Raw genomic sequence first — 18,166 nt, forward strand, 5'->3', positions numbered from 1 at the left:
CGGAAAATGTAGGTCATATTCAGCATCCGAAGCAAGCCCGTTAGTATGCATCCTTAGATGTATCATCCATGCAAGTTTGGTCAACATAGGGCTTATAGTTACTTGGAAATGAAACCTACACCAAAAACTGCACCAAAAATGTTAAACTGCTCCAAAAACATTAACCTGGTCATTCATTTGCTGAAATTGCAGCATCTGAATCTTTGTCTGGTACAATGAAACACACAAAAACCATCTTCCATGCATGTCTAATCAATATATGACACAGAAGTAATTAAAAAGAAAACTGCTCCAAAAAGCTTAACCTTAACCTGGGACGCTGACGCCGACGCCGAGGGTATCACATAAGCTCCCCCCAACTTTGTTGAGGTGAGCTAATGAGTAGCTTGTTCATACCTTGTGAGATTATCTGTGTGTAAGAATTATTTACCTGTGTTTGAGATACTCAGGTAACCTGTCTATGAGATGTTTAGTTAACCTGTATTGAGATGTTGTGTTTACCTGAGAGATATTTAGGTAACATGTGTGTGAGAAGCTGAGATTAGATTTATATTAGATTTACCTGTAGAAGAGGAACAGAGGATGGCTGTCTGATGTTAGATCCAGACTGAGTCTTTACCCCTCCTTGTACAAAGGGGGCGATTCCTATGATGGGGGATAAGAGTCCTCCTGAACCAGTGATAACAGTACTGGGGGTAGTCACTGACCCTGTAGTACACCAAAATATTTCATAAAATACTTAATAATTGTATGCCAAACAGTGAAAAAAAATATGAATATCTTAAAAAAGAAAAATCAAGATAATGCATACATTTCTTAGGCATGGGATGAAATGTATTATAAAGAATTGTATAAAAGTTCTAAAATTACATCATCCTTTACTATATGATACATAAATCCCGAAGTATTTTTTTTAGAGATTTGGGGTCCAATTTTACAAAAGACAAAACTGTAATTTTATAGTAATGTATGTAATTTTTATAATAATGTTTTTAAATAGGATTGAGAAGGATATATCTATGCAGGCAATATGTAATAGTATCATTAATTGTGCAATATTCTAAAATCACCTTAATATTTTTGTCTTAGTCTTTAGTTCTTTTGATAAACAGGCCCCTTAGATGTACATATAAATATGGTAAATCTGAAATCCTATACAATATCCAAGATCATTTGGATACTCTAATATTAAAACATCGAAAGATTATCTAATTTTTATTTACCTGAAGTGACTGTAGATGATGATGATTTATTTACCTGATGTGACTGTGGCTGATGATGAAGGCGATGATGAAGTGAAGGATAAACCAGAAGTTGTGACAGCTGTGGGCATTGATGTTACCATGGTAACCAAAGTTGGTGCTGACCCAACAGATGATGAAGTCTAAATTACAAAAGATATTCTGACATTGGTAAAAGATTTAAAGTTTAATAGAACAAGTTGGACAATAGAACCTTATTTAAGACTTGAAGCATTTTTCAAAAGATTAAGTCATTGAATACCTGCATGTAATGTAAATTAAAAGAACAATAATTCTACCAGGCTATTTAATGTTTCATCAAAATTTAAAATGAACACCTATGGCAAGTTTATAAAGTATAAAACATGTAATTAACAGCAGGCATTTAGTAGAAAAGCCTTATATAAAACTTCATTTTAATAATAAGAATAAAACAGAATAAAAGTCAATAAACTAGAAATAGTACCACAAATTTCATTCAAAATCATCCATATACAAGAGACAAGACATCAAACATTGACACGCAATGCTAAAGCAAGCCCTCCCTAACCATACTTAATTATATAACGATTAATTCTGAAATTCCCTGCACAAACACTCATATACTGTATATTTAATTGTCAGTAGCCTTCATTGATGAATTTAAACACTTCATTTGTCAAATGTTTACACCCTTAATGCCAAAAAGTGAGAGCATGCTGAACCCACACATGACCATGGTTACCATGGTTACCATGCAGACAAACTGGAAGTGTTGACATCTGGTTGCCATGCATACGTACAAGTTTTCTACTCACAGAGACAGGCACTGATCCAGTGGTGGTGGAGGATAGAGAACCACTGGGCAACGAACTGACAAAGATGTTCTGATTCTGTATTACACCTGTAATATTAATATCATAAAATACAGGTGTGGATCTTAGAGTGGTGGTCAGAATTGACAAAGATGTTCTGGTTCTGTATCACAACTGTAATAATAAATATAAAATACAGGTGTGGATCTCAGAGTGGTGGTCGGAACTGACAAAGATGTTCTGATTCTGTATTACACCTGTAATATAAATATAATAAAATACAGGTGTGGATCTTTGAGTGGTGGTCAGAATTGACAAAGATGTTCTGATTCTGTAAAGTTCACCTGTAATAAAATATATAAAATAGACTACTTCTTTTGAGCTGTACTGTATACAGCGAAACTCGGATATAACAAAGTCGCTGGGACCTATGAAATTACTTCGCTGTATCCGTAATTCTTTAGAACTGTATAAGATATTCATTAATTTTATACAGCTGGGGATCCAAGATGACTTCCCTTATGGCACGCCAAATTCACAAAAATGACCTAAACCCTAGTTTCACGATTGATAAACTAATACTATAGTTTACAAATCGTAAACTATAGTTAACGATTCGTTAAGTAGAGTTTTCATCTGTAAAACTATATTTAAGCGTTGTTAACTATAGTTTACAAATGCTAATCTAAGTTTATCTGTCTGTAATAAAACGTTAACAATAGATTTTGTTGATAAACATAGATTCACGTCTGTAAACTATAGTTTACGATCGTTAACTATAGTTAAGAGTTGTTAACCAGAGTTTACAAATCTTGAAACTGTATTTATCAGAAAATCTATGTTTTGCAATCGCAAATGATAGTTTTCAGTGTTAAGTATAGCATACATGTTAACCTATTGTGATGAAAAATAGGGAGATTCAGACCTCAAAAGCGGTAGCATTGCGCGTGTTGTTTAACGCTTGGATTATCGATATCTTTCATGTAATATACATGTATATTATAATAATGATCGTACTAAAAACAACAATTATAAGCCTTAAATGAAATCAGGTACCTACATTAATTAATCTTAAATATTTCCATTTCTATTTTTTTTCTCTGTGATAACTGTTTGAAAGTTGTGGGAATTTATTTCTTGATAATTCTGCCGAAATGTAAATTAGACAGGTTGATAGGTCAGCGGTTAAGGAGACCTAATACACATGCAAATCTCGTGCGCATCTGTCTCTGTGTCTGACGCTAAGGAGGCCAAATATGCATGTGAATCTCGTGCGGCTGCCTTTGTGTTTGACGTCAGTGTGTGAGGACTATTGAAATTGGCATGGAAGTCATTGTGTAATTTAAATCTATAAGTTTACATTTTTAATGTTTAAGTCTACAATTTTATTTCACAATGAAATGGAAATATAAGGAATCACTGTCTAGTTTTGAGAGTATGCCAGGGACATCAACAATAGTGGGAAACATGGGATAATTTTAGCATAACGGGCTTTGCCTGTAATGCAAATTATCCCATGTTTCCCACTATTGTTGATGCCCTGGCATACTCTCAAAACTAGAGTGATTCCTTAAATATCAACAGCAAAGAAGAAGACAGAAACACCTTAAGTTTGACATAAATTGTACAAATTCAAATGTTTTTCATGCTCATCATTTTGCTTGGATTGGCTGCATTACTTAGCTTTTTGAAGAGTGATCTTTGCTGATATAGCCTAGAAGCAATAATTCTGAATGTTCATTCAGTTTTTAAACAAAACAAATGATGACATGGTTTAATCTAGATCTAAAACAAGTTGCTATCTTTCGTTAAATAAATCAGATTTCCCGCGATGATCGAAAACGAAAGTAGAGATGTGCCACATGGCTTGGTCAATCGAGTGATTTCTATTGACTTTATTGATAAAGTTGTGAGCTTCTGTGCTTTTACAGACGATGTCAAATGTTTTCATCTAATTCTTAAAAGCTGTATCTTCTTTTTCATGGCAGGGATGTTGATTAATTTATTGTAACCAATGTTATCACTGGTAGTCTTGTGTTGTTGTCGTTGTAAAATCCGTGCTTGAAATCTATGTACAAAAAAAGCGTTTGTATGATTCCGAGTCAAATCACGCGATATCTAGCGAGATTTTATGAGAGTGGCTTCAAAAATGGATACCCAAGCTTACCAAAAATACTTTAGACGCAGCTTTTGTAGAAAAGCGGTATATTTCTGAATTAAATCGGTAGGCGGGAGATGGAGTGAAAAAGCGGTAGACTCCTGCCTACATCGGGAGAGTTAACATGTATGAGTATAGTTTATGGTTGTGAAACATAGATTATTGCGTTAACTATGGTTTACAATGTAAAATATAGATAAAAGTTGATAACTACAGTTTACAGTCCGTAAACTATAGTTTACAACCAATAAACCTAGTTTATCGATTGTGAAACTATGATTAGTTCATTTTTGTGAATTTGGCGTGCTAATTATAAACATAGTTTAACAATTGATAAACTAGGTTTATCGACTGTAAACTATAGTTTACAAACTGTGAACTGTAGTTTACAATTCGTTCACTATAGTTTTCATCTGTAAAACTATATTTAACGGTTGTTAACTATAGTTTGCAAATGCTAATCTAAGTTTATCTGTCTGTAATAAACGTTGACAATAGATTTTGTTGATAAACATAGATTCACGTCTGTAAACTATAGTTTACGATCGTTAACTATAGTTAAGAGTTATAAACCATAGTTTACAAATCGTGAAACTGTATTTATCAGATAATCTATGTTTTGAAATCGCAAATGATAGTTTTCAGTGTTAAGCATAGTTTACGGTTATGAAACATAGATTATCGCGTTAACTATGGTTTACAGATGTAAAATATAGATCAACGTTGTAAACCATAGTTTACAGTCCGTAAACTATAGTTTACAACCGATAAACCTAGTTAATCTATTGTGAAACTATGAATAGCTCATTTTTGTGAATTTAGCGTGCCATATTCATTATATCCATGAATTCGCAATTTCCGTGTTCATACTAAATGAGTTTTTCTGTATGGACTAACGCTTTTGAGTTTGACTGTACTATTTTTGGATCTTACCTGCATTGGTGTTGATGAGGCTGATGGGTACGGGGACAGCAATGCCACCCCCGGGCATGGACACCCCGGTCAGTGACACCTGCATGTTCTGTAGCCCCTGGAGGTTAGCGATGTTGACCCCTGGGAGTCCGGTCAGGTTCTGGATGTTAATGTTGGGAGGAAGTCCGATGTTAGTGATGTTGATGTTAGCGATGTTCTGTTGTTGTCCACTCTGTGTGTTCGGAGGATTTTCTGTGTCTACAAGTCAACATCAAAAAAATTATCAATCTCTGATCCTCCATATTGATCTTCTGGTTTAAATATAGCATAATTCAAATTATTTACAAGTGTAGCAACTGAACAGTTTTCAAACTTGAATCTCTTACTTTGTACAAAAGTTATATTTCCCTGTGGGAGCCCCGGGTTGATCTGTTGTACAGTGGCGCCCTCTGTTGATGACTTCCTGCCAGGGACAGAGGTCGGAGGTGAAGATAAACTGGTGACCCCTTTATTGGTCTGGGCTGTAGCGGGAGAGGGAACCAGGCCAGGAGAAAACAACTGACCTTGAACTACAAGGAATTAATTATACCAAATAATGTTACAGTCATTTGATTTTTATGAATTATGACAGAATAATGTTACAGTCATTTGACTTTTATGTATCGTTTCCTTTCAGTTAATGTTGTATTTCTAGCCCTAATTCTTGACTTACTTGGAGCAGAAGTTGGAGTGGTGGCCGGACTTGGGGTGGAGGATGAGGCCCTGTAAATATAATGAACAACAAATTTAAATTTTTAATTATGATGAGATAAGCATATCTCCAAAACAAACTTCCTTACATTTACCCTGTGATATTGCTTTTCTTACCTTTACCTTGTGCCCTGTGACAATGCCTTTTCTTACCTTTGCCCTGTGCCCTGTGACAATGCCTTTTCTTACTTTTGCCCTGCACCCTGTGACAATGCCTTTTCTTACTTTTGCCCTGTGCCCTGTGACAATGCCTTTTCTTACTTTTGCCCTGTGTCCTCTACCCTGCTACAATGCCTTTCCTTACTTTTGCCCTGTGCCCTAGCTGTGTTAATGCCTTTTCTTACCTTTGCTCTGTGACAATGCCTTCATTACTTCTGCCCTGCACCCTTTGACAATTACTTTTCTTACCTTTGCCCTGTCCGCTCTGACAATGCCTTTTCTTATCTTTGCTCTTTGACAATGCCTTCCTTACTTTTGCCCTGCTCCCTGTGACAATGCCTTTTCTTACCTTTGACCTGCACTCTGCACCCTGTGACAATGCCTTTTCTTACCTTTGCCCTGCTCCCTGTGACAATGCCTTTTCTCACCTTTGCCCTGGCCCTGTGACATGGTTTTACCTTTGCCCTGGGCCCTGTGACATGGTTTTACCTTTGCCCTGCACCTGTGAAAATGCCTTACCTTTGCCCTGCACCCTGTGACAATGCCTTACCTTTGCCCTGCACCCTGTGACAATGCCTTACCTTTGCCCTGCGCCCTGTGACAATGATTTGCCCCTCATTCCTGGCTGCTGCGGTTGCTGAGGTTTCTGAATGTTCAGTTGTAACTGGTTCCCAGCTGGCTGGGCTCCTTGTGCTGCAACATAGTGCAACACAGACCATAATATTTTGATCATATGTTATGGATGTGTATACATTACCTGTTTTAAAATGTCAATTTATTTGTTAATTATTCAATATCAGTACAAATATTATACATACCCATAGGGGCCAGGGTTAGGGATAGCTGGATTGGTACATTCCTTTTGGCAGTCAGTCCTGCTGAGGAGGTGGTTGATAAATCAGCCTGAGTATAAACAAAGAGGAAATGAAAATGAAAGTAAACATCACATGAAACGCATGGAAAATGAAAGTTACACTCAGTAGTAAACATCAGGAAAATGAAAGTGTATACTCAGTTGTAAACATCAGGAAAACGAAAGTTACAGTAAATGCAAGGAAAATAAAGTGTATTTAGAAAAGAAAATCATAGATATGATTTAACATTGCTATGAATTCTTATAAGTTTTTAAATTTACAGATTAGGCCATAATAAAAATATTCCTAGATTCTCATCCCTGCCCGCCCTGATTTTATACCCCTGCCTCAATTTTTTTAATTTCTGTTTTTCTTCGTCTTAATTCTGATCAGAATCGGTATTCATCTACCTTTCTACTTTCGTTTTAAATCCCACGAAAATCGACATGATTTTTACAGCTGAAAACATGGTAATTGCTGTAATACATGCGTATATATTTTAAATAAGGGTCATTGGTTGAAAAAGATTGGTGATGATGTGAAGTAAGAGATAATTGAACCTTTACTATGACTTTTATTCGGGTATTGTTGATAAAATTACACCGATTGACCAGGTCAATAAAAAATCTGCAAAATTGAAAAAATAAAAAATATAAAATAAAAGCCGCCCGCCCGCCTCAATATTTAAAAAAATTCCGATGAGAATCTAGCAATTTATTTTTTATGACCTTAAGAGCTCTAATCCTAGCAACATAAAGAAACATCTTTTCTGAAAGACTGGCTTCAATCTTTTTGAAAATACAGAATGGTGGTTTTTTACATATAGCATGTACATTTTATACAATTTTTAAGTATTTGACAAATATAGACCTGAGTAAACTGTCCCTTAATGGCAGCTGTCAGAGCAGGTGCATGTGCACTGAGAATGCCCTGAGGTCCTGCTGGTCCCAGCCCTGGGGTGGTGGGGGTTTGGGAGGTTTGGGTGAACTCTACATGTGGGGGGTGCCCAGGTTTCTGAGTTGTTATCTTCACGGCCCGCCTCCCCTCCTCTGTAAATATCTCCTTGAACTGCTCAAGGTACCTGAACAATAAAATGTACAGAACAAATGATGATGCAGATAGAGAATAGATACACAGATACACAGACACTGCTCCAGGTATCTGAATTATATAAAAAGTAACTAATAAATTCTCATATCTAAATACACTGTGGTATAACAGATACACACTCAGTTAGAAGAAAACAATGTCTGAGTGAAGTCTAGAATCTGACTTACTTGTCCACCAGTAGTCGTGTACCCAACAGGAACCTGTTAAATAAAATACCACTAATTAATGTTTATATAACATATAGGACAGACACAATATGTAACATGTAAATATGTCCACTTACTATAACTCCTTTCTTTCCATGATGTATGCATGTATGCATCTTAATGATAATTACTTAATTTTCTGGCACATGGCAGAATTAGACAAATAAATTTAGAGGACATTATTGAGAAGGTGACAACTTACATGCACGACGTGCCGACGCTGCCCTCGCGGTAATCGTGGTCCAAATAAAGCTCCCCGTAAAACTCGTCATCCGAGTTCCTCTTCTGGATCGTTAATTTGGCCAGGATTTTTTTATCGGCGCTGACGTCACGTTCCAGAGTAATCTCCTCCATGACCTCCTGTTAAGAGGAAAGAGTGACATTAAAACAACATTTTTTTTAATTTGGTAATAAAAAGATGAAATATTTTTTACCCACTCGCTGGAAAATAGTTATTTATGAAAAAGGTGCTTTGCAATGAGTTCACAAAGACAAATTAATTTTCGGAGCTTACAAATGAATTATCTGTTGCCGATTCTGCAGCTTGTACAACCGTCGCAAACTTGTTCACCTGAAAGAAATTTATAAACATTGTTTATTTAATTTTCAAAGAAAAAAAATCTTCTCACATGTGAAAATTAGAAAAAAATACCTCTACAGATTCAGGGGCAGATAACTGAAGGGGTTTCTGTTTCCACATGTCAACATGCTGAAAAAATTTTTATTCAAAATACATAACTCACAGATAATGTGAACAAAGAAAGAAATCATAATCATTAACAAACCATATCAACTGAAATACTCTTTCATTATTACTAGAAAAAAAACCTTCTAGAATTCCTTGTAATGGGAGCAAAATATTTGATCTACCTGTATGTTATATCACTACACCAGAAAACATTTGGATTCATCTAGAAAATTGAGGTATTTTGAAAGGTTTTATACATATGGCCATTTACATGTTAGTATTGAAACACAAGAGATATTTTCTGTGCTCTGTTTGATGTACTTATAAAGAAATCATGTGAAGTAGTTAAACAGCTTTTCTGATCACCAAACAAACTCACAGGTTTTCCCACTTTCAGATTGACGGGAGGATTTGACCTCATTTTCTTTTTATGAATGAAGTCGTGCAGCTTCAGTTCTTTTGGTGCAGCTGCACTGGCCGACTTCCTCTTCCTGTTTAGGGCGGCCTGGTTGTACCTCTTGGCTGACCTAAGGAAATAAAATGTTATGAAATGCAATTTTTTTTTTTTATTTTATGTACATGTGTATTAGAGCATCTGTTTCTTTACTGCAAGATAGGTTAAGGCATTAAATTAGATGTGTGTCATTATGTGTATATTACAATTCTTAAGGTATCCCTCTGGACTTATAAATTTTTAGATAATATAACTATTTGAGGTAAACAATAACATGTATCATTTTGGAAATCTGTTATCATCTTCAAATGGAGAAAAACACTAAAGATGAGGTAAGAATATTGGAGGAAGATATACTTCTTTTTCATACAACATACAAATTATGAAGTCTAACAGACAGATGCATGATCAAATAACCATACAGACTGTGCCACATTGTTTGTAAGAGGTAAACAGGACATTGTTTTAACTGTCCTTGAATACCAACCTTTTGAGCATGGGGTCACAGAGTCTCTTTTGTTTGTACTGATCTTTTGAGCGTGGGGTCACAGAGTCTCTTTTGTTTGTACTGATCTTTTGAGCATGGGGTCACAGAGTCTCTTTTGTTTGTACTGACCTTTTGAGCATGGGGTCACAGAGTCTCTTTTGTTCGTACTGAAGTTTGTTGTTGACCAGAAATACTGAGGGGGAGGGGTCCAAGCAGAGGGGCTCCTCTGTTGCCAATAGCAACTGACTCTCCAGCGTAAACTGGTCTTCCTGTGTCCAGCGATGGCCGTCGTTGATTATATTGTACATGTCTGACAACATCGACTGAAAATAATAATGTCCTCGTAATTAGAGCAATATCTGTATTTGATTAAATTGATCATCTCACAACAAAGACTGATAAGTGAAAAAATTTTAATTATATATACTAGTTAGGTTATCATGCTATGAAGTAACATATGAAGATGTTAGCTGATCAATTAATTAAAATGAGTAATATATTTTTTTATCCAAGCTGACGACTGGTTATCTATTTGTACTTTAAGTACTATAGTCTACAGCATACCCTGGATACGACGATCGTTCATGCATTTTAGAAGCAAAGTCTTGAAATTTAAAGGTTCTGTTTCTAATTCAAATCATTTTTAGCCGTAATATTATGATTATTGTGACTCCTATATAAATACATGTACAGTGTACCTGAGGGGTGGGTTTCAGTAGAACATACTGTGTGTCGTACGACCCGGTGATCGACCGACGGTAATCTCGGACCTCCAGAATAACACAGCCACTGTAGAACACGTTCACCTGTAATCAGAAAATCACTCATCTCAAATATAAAGAATTATCATAATTCATAAATAGAATGCTGCCTATGAAGACTACTGTATTAACTTCCAGTTACTTTAAGGGAGGTGGAGACTGGTCCTTCGGATAAGATCGTATAAACCGAGGTCCCATGTCGATAAATGGCCCTGAGTGCTGAGCATAGGACAAAATTTGCAGCTTTTCACTGCAAGTGGTGGCATTTCCATATGAGTGAAAATTCTCAAGAGGGATGTTTTAAAACAACATACAAACAAACAAACAAACAAACAATCAGTTACAGACCTGACCTTTCTCCAGAAGATCCACAAGGAACGGAGGAAGCTGTCAACAGAACAAAGGGAAAATTATAATAATTATACATCACACCTAAAAAATACCCCAAAATTCATTTTTAATAGGACACATTTCTCTACAAAATACAGTTATCACACATCATTTTGATTTTCCTCTATTTTTGATCTTGTCGAATCTAAATATCTCACCTCAGAAGAATCCACATAGTCCAGTAGCTCTGATACCTTTGAGGTAAAAATTGATAATTTAATTTTTTACATTTCCAATGTCTTTGTCCGAGATAAAATTACAAATAATTAATTAATGTACAAGACCTGCCAAGTGACCCGCATTTGGTGGGTCACACCCGCAAAAATTGACCTCTCACCCCCCACTCATAATGACCCGCGGCGTGTCATTGTTTTCACCCGCAAAATCGATCATCCCAATTTTTTGACCCAATATTAATTAAGCATACATGTATTTGTCTCAACAAGAAAGATCTCAAAATTCATCCTAAAATTTCCGATTTGTGTTTTATAAATCAGGATATGAATATTTTGTTTATTCAATGCACACAGATTAGTATCTTTGTTTGCCGAGGTGTTAAAAAAACTGTTAATTAGCCACAGGAAATCACTTCACGCTTGATCGCAGAATGACACAGCTGTACAGGTAATATGCCTGGAGCATTTAGGGGATTGATTACGTAACCATTTGAAGGGGTATATGCATGGTGAACAACATAGATTTAGAGGTTAATTAAATATCATTTTATTGAAAACAGATATTAATTAAATACAATGATATGATAAACATTGGGATCGTTTTTTTAAAAACGAAAGTAAAAAAAAACGAAACTACAAAGCATAACTGATAACAGCTGATTTTATCAGCTCTCGTATATTGAAATAATTGTTAAGTGTAGTGGTTAAAAGAAAATGATATTAATTAAGATAAAGCAAAAGAGTCTAAAGTGAATTATATTGAATTTCTCCCCCCCCCCCTCCTAAAATGTAGTATTGAACGTCGTGTTTCTTTGTTAAATGGCTATGACAAGGGAATACCCACTTGTCAGTCACATCATGACTCTAATGATTTTAAGTTTTTGTTAAGGGTGTTAGGTATCCTTCATAATTTATTTTGTAGTATTTGATTCATTTAATTTTTTTTGTGTGTGTTTTAAAATTAATAATAGGAAATTAGATGGCACATATTTCTTATATACCACCACCCCATGCATCAGCTATTTTTCAATATTAATCTTTCAATGTAATGTCTAATTACAATTTTCTGATTGTGTAATATGTTGAAAACTAATGTAGAATCTAACAAATGTTTCCCAGAAACTTTTTAAATTTTTAAAACTTTGCAAAAATTCTATTGAACAAAAAATCTGAATCTTATATATCTGAAAGTGTTCTTATACAAGCATGAATTTTAAGTAACCTGTCCTAAGTAAAAATTAAGTCTGCAATAAAATATAACATATACATGCATGTGTTTGACTGTTTGCATTGATGCCTAAAAATTGGGAGCATTTTGTTACTCAAACCTCAACAAAAATTCGCCGCGCGCTATGACCCAACATTTCAATTCTGAATGTTGGGTCATGACCCCCCACAGCATCAATTTTGGTTGGCAGGTCTGAATGTACTTTATTTCTCCATCAGTGTACTGGTTCATCGTTAGTTGCGATTTTAAAAAATCATGTACAGTGTATACAATATAAATCTGACCTCGTAAGGGAGCTTCAGTGTCTCTAGCTCCACCCCTCCACGCCCCCGTAACATAATGGAGTAGCCCTCATTTCCCGGGTACAGCTTGAGGATCAGACAATTCAGTTTGTCTCTCCTGACCAACTTAGACAAGAGATTAGAGGACAGCACTATATCCTGGAAAACAAAATGGTGATTAGAAAAGTACACTGACAAAAACTACACAGGAACCCTACAAAAATTCACATACAGTCAAACCTCTCTACCATGAACTCTATGTAAGTGAAGATTCAATTAAGATACCCAGGGTAAAATATAGATTCTCAAATTACTTTAAGGTATCCACAATTTTTAAGATCTCAGTGTTTTTGATCTCAAAAGTTTCAAAAAAGTTGTATATAAATATCTACCATATAGCTTAAAATGCAAGGTCTTTTAAAAATTTACAATGAGTCAAATAATCATATTATCTGTTTAATCTAGAGAGGAATACATCTAGGCCATCTTTAAAATTATGTTTGTTTGCCCTCTCCCAATGATGAAAAAATTAGGTCAATAGGCAAGCGAGAAATTTTTTTTCAAGAAAATTTTACAATCAATCCTAAATTTTTAAAATGTAATGCATAGAAAAATGCTTCCTGAGGTTAAAATAAAGTCTTCAATCAGGCCATTTTGACATTTTTAGACCATTGGTAGAAAGAGGACTAGCAAACAATTTTTTGAGATGGCCGGCCATACAGCTGTGTGTGAACTCTGTATGACTTGTCCTGAGTTTCCTCTGACCTTGCTATCATCTCTGGTTCTGGCAGGATTCTATGTACAAATCATGTAGCTTAATTCTGGTGAATCGATTTACTGCAACAAAAAGAGGACCTTCATTATACATTGTATCTGTCAAGGACTCAAATATTAACTGATCATATTAATTACACTACATGTACTTTGGATGTTGTTTTTAAGAATAAGCGTTTTTCTTTTACAGAAAGTCTTCAAAGATAAAAGTTTAATCCATAATGAACAAAAATTAAAACATATTTTACCAATGAAGTAATTTATTTTCAGGAGGCATTTTGACTCTCACCTTTTACTGCTGGATGATGGCTTACACAGTGAATCAGGCCTTTGTTAAGACTCACCTTTTACTGCTGGATGATGGCTTACACAGTGAATCAGGCCTTTGTTTGACTCACCTTTTACTGCTGGATGATGGCTTACACAGTGAATCAGGCCTTTGTTTAGCTCACCTTTTACTGCTGCGTGATGGCTTACACAGTGAATCAAGCCTTTGTTTAGCTCACCTTTTACTGCTGGGTGATGGCTTACACAGTGAATCAGGTCTTTGTTTAGCTCACCTTTTACTGCTGGATGATGGCTTACACGGTGAATCAGGCCTTTGTTTGACTCACCTTTTACTGCTGGATGATGGCTTACACAGTGAATCAGGCCTTTGTTAAGCTCACCTTTTACTGCTGGATGATGGCTTACACAGTGAATCAGGCCTTTGTTTGTCTCACCTTTTACTGCTGGATGATGGCTTACACAGTGAATCAAGCCTTTGTTAAGCTCACCTTTTACTGCTGAATGATGGCTTACACAGTGAATCAAGCCTTTGTTAAGCTCACCTTTTACTGCTGGATGATGGCTTACACAGTGAATCAGGCCTTTGTTTAGCTCACCTTTTACTGCTGGATGATGGCTTACACAGTGAATCAAGCCTTTGTTAAGCTCACCTTTTACTGCTGGATGACGGCTTACACAGTGAATCAGGCCTTTGTTTAGCTCACCTTTTACTGCTGGATGATGGCTTACACAGTGAATCAGGCCTTTGTTAAGCTCACCTTTTACTGCTGGATGATGGCTTACACAGTGAATCAGGCCTTTGTTAAGCTCACCTTTTACTGCTGGATGATGGCTTACACAGTGAATCAGGCCTTTGTTTGGCTGCCTGGACTAAATACTGTTGAAAAAAAATCCAAAAATTTTAATGACTTTTATCACGTAGTATTGTTGCATGCATGTGTTTAAAAATTAATTTGATAGATTTTCTTGCATGCACTTCAAAGATCATGAAATACTAGAGTTGCAGGCTTTACAAGAAGTCTATTAGCCAATGTTGATAACTAATATTAACCCTGAAACAATTTAATCAAAATTAGATGTTGGCAATGCTCCTAGTATAATGCCTAAAAGAGTGGATCTAACATCTGATTTCAATATAAAACTAAGCTCTTTGTTGAGTATGAGACAATAAGGAAGGCCTTAATTGTAGGGAAACATTGATAGATTATAAATTTTCAGTCTTATAATTATTTTACATGTAACCTGAATAGTTAAGAAATAAGGTATCATTTTTTGAGTTTTATTGAGATGTGAAACAGGTTGGTCACATGATCAAATCCCATCAAGCCCGAAGGGCTTTATGGAAGATTTGATCATGTGCCAACCCGTTTTACATCCCAACAAAACTCAGAAAATGATACCTTATTACCTGTACTTATATCTACATTTGTGACTTATTCATACTTTACATTTGCCTGATTGTTACTTTTAACGTGTGAAATGCGTTATTTTTCAAACTCAATGGCATGTATGTAATCCACTAAACGCACGTCAAACCTTTATGACATCACAGAGAAATTACGTCGAACGTTTGTCCAAACACACATTTATGACCTCTTGACCCCATACCTGTATCTATACAGTTATACATACGCATTGCTTTCAGTTGTGTTATATTATACAATTACTTAATTGAGCAGTCAATAGACCAGAATATTTTTCCCGAGGTCAGGGAACATTTTAATATTGCCCGAGGCCAGCGGCCGAGGGCAAGAGAACACACTGAGCTGTTTACCTGCACCGAGGGAAAAATTTTCTGGTCTTTTGACTATTGCATTAAATAATTGTTTTATTACCTAATTTTATTTCCGTATTAAGTGTTCACAATTGTATATTCAGTACATAAGGTTCCCGTACCATATTGTTAATGTTTACCTAGATATCGTGCATTGTAATATTAGTTAACGATTGATTGTATAGACTATTGTTTACATTCCTCTCGAAAATTTTTCGCTCTTATGGAGACGCCACCACTTCACGGTGGAGAGGGACCTTTTTCGTGCCAGCAGAGCACCTACTGCTACACGGGACCTCGGTTGATAGGTCTCACCCGAAGGACCAGTCTCCACATCCCACAGTGTATTAATTGTAACTCTCATCAAATAAAATATCCGACCATTGAAATCACACAATTTTTAAAACCAATGCAGAAAGATCGAATAAGATTATTGTTTACCATGTCTGTGCAGTGTTACAAACAACTAAATTCGAAACCCGGATCGTTTTTGACGAAATTCGTCACCGGTCAAGGGCGCATTTTTTGACCGGTCAATTATTTTTTATTTGACCGGTCAATAGATTTTTGAAAAGATAAGGAAAACTGAAAACACATCCAGAATAGATGAAAATATTAAATCTCTCATAAAACAACAAAATTCACTTGATTAGGTAATAAAAAGGAAAACATTTGCAAATGTATATATTATGTCATAGTGCAGTTAGCTTCGCACCAGTGAAATACGGCCTATCTGCCTATACACGTACTTGTTCTACTAGAGACTCTGCTATTTCCGTAAATCTACAATTTGCTAGTCAGAGATTTAAGGAGACAGCTGAAGGTCTGGTTGAACAAGACTTCAATGTGGCTGGTGTAGGACACTTCAGATTAGTAATGTGTTAATGAATAGTGCTGCATTGGTTTTAGCACAGTCCTCTGCAAGGTTGCTTGACCAAGTCCAGTCTAAAGACTATTTCTACCTATGTAGTCAGGTCCAGTACAATCAGTACATTTAGCTACGTAGCTTAGTTTACCTACATAGCTTTATTTACCTACCTCAGGTAGCTTGATTTAGCTACCAAATGAATTTATTTCTATACAAAAGCATTTTTCTCAGGATGTGCAAAAACTATCATTTTGATGCAGTGATCATTTTCAACTTTGAACTCATCTGAAAACAATTCATGAAAAATTCCCTCTTGAAGAAATGGCTTTTTCTGCGCAATTGCAATCAAAGTTCTGAAAATTTTTGGGCTATGTATGACAGTAAGAACAGTTACTCCTTGAATGAAATGACAAAGAAGTCCAGTTCTGGCTAACATGATAATAGGTCAGTAATTATTCAGCACAATGTGAAGTAATCATACTCAGTCATGCCTCACCGCACGGACAGATAACCAAACAATGGAATTACATGTTTTGCTCTAAATTGACCAAACACAGCGATGTTTAAACTATCTCTGCTTTGGAATGTTTTTTAAAGTCTCCCTAGTATAAATATCAATAGTCATTTAACTGCGATTTTTTGTCTCTTTTCCATAAAAAGAAAAGTTACATTGAAATAGCTAAATAAAGCTACCTGAGGTAGGTAAATAAAGCTACGTAGGTAATTCTACCTACGTAGCTAAATGTACTGATTGTACTGGACCTGGTAGTTATTAACAGCGAGCTCAGTAGACTAACATGTAAGAACAAAGGAAATTTCAGAATGAAGTAACTCTCATCAGTGTGACTGTATAAAAAGATATGGTATTTACCATGTTGCGCCGTTTGGTCTTTAAATTTGGCCACAAAATGCAGATAATACAAAAAGTAGGTAAAAATAGCTACTTTGGGAATAGAAATAGTCATTAGACCTGTTGACCGTCCACTGATATGATTGAACTTCATGTATGTTATTACGTCATACTACAGTGTACACCATATAAGGAGCATGTACATACCTCCGCATAGTCTACGGCTCTTGATAACTTGTCCATGCTACATAACAGTCTGTCACCTCTTCTTACTTAGAAATCATAAATAGAATCTCAATCCACAACAAATGCATCTGACAATAATTTTAACCGACAAAATAAATTAAAACATTGTAAAAGGCTTTCAGATCAGAATTTAAATTACCACAAACCTTCTTTAAGTTTCCCGAGACATTTGTTAGAAACTCTAGAAGTTAGGCCTAATTTTTACTACATCTTCAACTATTTTACTTTTTGGCTGACTTCGATCGATATTGTTGACAATTTAGAATTACACGAACCTCGATCCCGATTTTAAAAAAAAATTTCTCACAGTCTCACTCCTGAGAACTGAATATTACAGTGAATATTATTTTTGGTTTTTATGATACTGTAGTATGTTACATATATACTTTTTCTTTTACATAATTAGATACACATGTAAAATTGCGAGCAGACATACCCCCCCCCCCCTCTCCGGTGTTCCTTACCCCAATTGTTCTTAATTTTTTATCTTTTCTTTTAATCTAATACTTTTCTTTGACACAATCACAGAGTATTATAACTGAAAATTCAAAAATGTAACATAAAGCTAACCTTGAAAAAAATTCGCCGTCTATTACTATGATACTGAAAGCCCCCCGCCCCCCCCCCCACACACACACACCACACACACACACACACACACACACACACACACACACACACACACACACACACACACACACACACACACACACACAC

The 18,166-nt window shown here is 35.7% G+C and overlaps 1 pseudogene; it reads right to left on the minus strand.

Annotated features, from left to right (window-relative positions):
• LOC134241439 (transcription factor SPT20 homolog) overlaps positions 1-17,712 on the minus strand; it is a 23,560-nt pseudogene extending 5,848 nt beyond the window's left edge.
• Between the last annotated feature and the right edge of the window lie 454 nt (positions 17,713-18,166).

Source organism: Saccostrea cucullata, unplaced genomic scaffold (assembly GCF_032062105.1).
Source record: "Saccostrea cucullata isolate Sc308-1 unplaced genomic scaffold, CSIRO_AGI_Scuc_v1 ctg6124, whole genome shotgun sequence".
In the NCBI taxonomy this organism is placed as follows: Eukaryota; Metazoa; Mollusca; class Bivalvia; order Ostreida; family Ostreidae; genus Saccostrea; species Saccostrea cuccullata.